This window comes from Benincasa hispida, chromosome 1, assembly GCF_009727055.1.
Source record: "Benincasa hispida cultivar B227 chromosome 1, ASM972705v1, whole genome shotgun sequence".
Taxonomy (NCBI): Eukaryota; Viridiplantae; Streptophyta; class Magnoliopsida; order Cucurbitales; family Cucurbitaceae; genus Benincasa; species Benincasa hispida.
The window spans coordinates 87,127,025-87,131,746 of record NC_052349.1 but is presented as its reverse complement, the minus strand read 5'-3'; the positions used below and the strand labels follow the sequence as shown (position 1 = coordinate 87,131,746).

Genomic DNA, 4,722 nt, shown 5'->3' with positions numbered 1-4,722 from the left:
AGGCTTATTGAGCCGGCACTGTTGAACCAACCCTCACCCATGCAAATCTAAGGATAATCCCGAATAAACAGGAGTTTATAGTTAGCTCAGAATTAAAGTTAAGTTACCTAGGTCATCGCTTTGAAATAGTCAGTCTTTAAACAATAAATAGCGTTATAAAGTAAGAGTGACTTATTTCTAGGTCCTATCTTATGCAAACTCATTGGACAGGATGTCCCCATTCTTCATGTCACCACATGAAGAATTATGGTCACCTCGTTTGTAGTATTTTACAACGATTGTAACAACTACAAAGTGGGTCGCATCCAATAGTGTTACCAGAATAAGGTACTCAACCTTATTTGTATATTATAAACTATTTTGGCTATTTATTGAACTTGATCCATTATTATATCTCCACATAAAGTTCAAGTATTCATATAATAGCCATGGATCTTTAAGTTTATTGAATTTAATTTTAACAAGTATAATTTATATATTCAACAACAACTTTATTGAATAAACGTCAATAACACCTGATAATAGAATATGTTTCTTGTTAACAAACTACAAGTTTTAGGATATAAAACCCAACAGAATCGTTGTGACAGAGATGTAGAGCAAGGGCTGGACATGTCCGATGTGTTTGGGGTTGATGTCCTAAATCTCGTAAGGTCTTGTAGTTTGTAATTGTATTGTACCAACATTTTGTTTATTTAATAAAATATAAGATGTTTTATTTGGTATTTAGTAGCATTAAACCCACAAACCAATAAACTAACATCCAAGGTTATCATTTGTAGCTTAAACATGTATGTAGAGGTATCCGCTCATATATATGCATAAATCTCGAAATGGGGCATTTGTTGAATGAAGAATTTTGGACCAATCACAAGTTGCCACGTCGTTTACTAAATTAATGACGAAATTCTAAATTATTAAATTTAGGTATAATTAGAAGTTGACGTATGTCCCAAATTGAATTGAAGACAAATTTTGATGACGCCACGCGGTTTTATCATGACCATTAAATCAGGTGAGATTAATTTGGCCCAATTTGATATTATTATTTGGGATCAAAGTCCAACTAAGCCCAAGAATAGGCTGAATTAGACCCAAATTTCAAATTAGGCCCAAAACATTAAATGGGCCCAAGGGCCAGGCCCATGGACCAACCAAGCCCAAGCCTACGAAGCCCACTTGAGAACTCTATAAATAGAGAAGTTTTCTTCATTTGTAAAAAAAAATGCATTTTTACATTCAGAGAGCCCAGAGAGAATTCATCAACAAGCAGAAGACTCCTGAAGCGACAGTCCTAGAAGACAGAAAACCTTTTAAGACAAAGACTCTTCCAAGACTTCTACTTCAAGAACGTGATTTCTCCAAAATTAGAGGATCAAGTATTAAAGATCGAACCACATCGCATTAAATCGACATCAACATCAACATAACTCAAGTTCAACTCCACGAAACAAATTTCTCTAGAAACCTCGTGCGAACAAATTGGCATGCCCAGTGGGACAAATGGCACCTAAAAAGATGGTATCCAAGGCTTCCTCCACAAACGGCTCGTATGTGGGACCTATTACCCGCAGTCGCTCAAGAGAAGTCATGCAGGAGCAAGAGTAGAGCTCCCTCATCGCCCACAACATCTTGAGGCAAATGATGGAATCCCCACAAAGCAGGGTTGTCATCAAGGAAAACCTCTTGTTTGAAAACTCTACTTTCGCCTCAAGCAAGCCGAAAAGAGATTCACCGCCAGACGTGATTTCTGTCATGATGGCAGACGTGACGACGGAGCAGCCATGGCAGAGATGGAAAGGAAGATTATCTTTCTGATGAAAGCAATCGAGGAGCAAAACCATGAGATCGCGACCCTAAGAGAACAAATGCAGTCTCGAGAGGTTGCTGAATCAAGCTAAGCACCCACGGTCAAATAAACTAACAAGGGGAAGACCGTACTACAAGAAAACCAACTGCAACAGTCAGCCTCGGTGGCCTCCCTATCGATCCAACAACTGCAAGACATGATCATGACCTCAATAAGAGCTCAATATGGAGGGCCGGCTCAAACTTCCTTCATGTATTCCAAGCCATACACCTAGAGGATCGACAATCTGAGAATGTCTGCAGGGTATCAACACCTAAAGTTCCAATAATTCGACGAAAAAGGCAACCTAAAGCAATATGTCGCCCACTTCATAGAAACATGCAAGAATGCGGGAACAAGGGGAGATCTACTAGTCAAGCAGTTCGTCAGAACCCTCAAAGGAAAAGCGTTTGACTTGTACACAGACTAAGAGCCTGAGGTGATTGAGAGTTGGGAGCAACTTGAAAGAGAATTCTTGAATCACTTTTATAGCACTAGGCGTACCATCAGCATGATGGAGTTGACAAACGCCAAACAATGGAAAGGGGAGTCAGTCGTCGACTATATCAACCGATGGAGAGCTCTGAGTCTGGATTGCAAATATCGAGTCACCGAATTATCTGCTGTAGAAATGTGCACGCAGGGTATGCACTGGGAACTTCTCTATATCCTATAGGGAATAAAGCCCCGTACCTTTGAACAATTGGCGACCCATGCTCACGACATGGAGCTACGTATCTTCAACAGGGGAACGAGGGACTTCTTGAGCCACGAACCAAAGAAAGACAAGAAGAAAGTGAAGGGCACCAAAAAAATTGTGAAAGGTGCCACAAAAGAGTCAATGGTCGTTAATACAACCCCGTTGAAGTTCTCCTCGAAAGAAAAAGAAAAGAAGATAGAAAAAAGATGAAGGAGGCGAAAGATGTCGCCTAACCCTGAAGGAGCGACAGTAAAAAGTCTACCCGTTCCCCGACTCTCATGTTGCAGATATGCTTGAGCAACTATTAGAGAACCACCTTATCTAGCTACCAGAATGTAAACGATCGAACCAGGCTGACAAAGTGGATGATCCCAACTACTGCAAGTATCACAGGGTCATTAACCACCCAGTCAAAATATGTTTTGTACTGAAGGAATTGATCCTCAAATTAGCTCGTGAGAGGAAAATAGAGCTGGATCTAGACAAGGTGGTCCAAACAAATCATGCTGCAGTGACGGTAACACCAAGTGTGGCGACACCGATCATATATTATGAAGAAAGGGAGAGCTTGGTCCAGTTTGGGACCTTCGAACCTATGGTAATGCGGTTTCAGCAGGAGGTCCAAACTACAGATCCTCAAAACAGAGGAGAGCGCGCTGACGATGATGATAACAAAGGCTAGATCCTTGTGGCGCGCCGTAAGAAGGAAAGACTGAACTCTACCCAAAAAGTGCTACGCTCTCATAGAAGCTACAAGAAAGGGAGCAAGATACAAAAAAAGGAAGGGTAGAAAGAAGGCTTGGAGGCCTAAGGTTGTTGATGAGAGAGACGAGGATATTCTTCGTCCTAGACAATAGATGACGTTAGCAGATTTTCTCCCGAAGAACTTTTGCAATTGGGGTTTAGAGGAGATGCCAGAGGCTACTGCATGTCATGTTATCAGTACCATGGAAGAAGAAGATACCATTCTAGGCCCATTAAAGTCGACAGGAGAACCAAAGGGTTCGTCACCATTCAACATAGACGACCTGCTCTCACTCTTGCGAGAAGCTAAGATGACCCTCATTAAGGCACTGTTAGAATCCAACGCATCTGGTGCATCGACCTTCGTAGCACATGCTTATGCCTCGTCTTTCACATCCATAGGTTTCTCAGACGAAGATCTGCTACTGGGATCCAAATTGCATAATAGGCCTTTGTACGTCTTTGGATACATTCGAGAACAGAAAGTGGGTCGAATCCTCATCGACAACGAATCTGCCGTTAATATAATGCCTAAGACGACTATGAAATAGTTGAGCATCCTCATAGAAGAGCTATCAAACAGCAAATTAGTAATTCAAGGTTTCAATCAAGGCAGCTAAAGGACGATAGGCAAGATACGCTTGGAACTCCTCATTGACGATCTGAAGGCTAACACGCTATTTCATGTGATAGACTCAAAGACCACCTATAAGCTGCTATTGAGACGCCCTTGGATTCATGGGAATGGTGTGATTACATCAACACTAAATCAGTGTTTCAAGTTTTACCAAGAAAGGATTATGAGGTTTGAAGCAGATTCTAATCCATTTTCCGAGGCCGAGTCTCACTTCGCAGATGCAAAGTTTTACTTAAAGAGCAAGAGTTCCTGTGAGACTATGTCGGCAGAGAACTTGCTGGCAAAGAAAGCAGTGGATCCCGGTCGAGGTCGACAATAGACCCAGAGAAAGGGGCGGGTAGTAAGGTATAAGCCTCTAGCCCAAAAGAGAATAGGACATCCCTCGGCGTTGGAGAAACACTCGTGGTGAGGGGCGAAAAAGCCTCAAAACCTTCGATTCTACATTATGTCCCTTTGTCGAGAAGAAAAAATGGTGAGTCACCTTTTACGGAACACTAAAAAAGTTTTGCAGGTCGGCGACATAGAAATTCTAAAGGAGAGTTTTGTCACACCCCTCACGCCGATAACGGAGCAGGAAGTCCACGAGCCGAAGGCGGAAGTGATGAGGTTAAAACTGCCTGAGAGGCGGACTGAAGACGGATTCGATCCCAAGGCTTACAAGCTGTTGGCGAAGCAGGTTATGACTTCACAACTCACACTGAGTTCAAGAGTTTGAAGATTTATGAGCAATCCCGACTCTCGCTGACCCAAAAGAAGTTTTTGTAAGAAGGACATGCTATACCCACGTCGAGG

General features: G+C 42.1%; 1 pseudogene; it reads right to left on the bottom strand.

The window, feature by feature from the left end:
* LOC120079882 overlaps positions 1-2,564 on the bottom strand; it is a 43,628-nt pseudogene extending 41,064 nt beyond the window's left edge.
* Between the last annotated feature and the right edge of the window lie 2,158 nt (positions 2,565-4,722).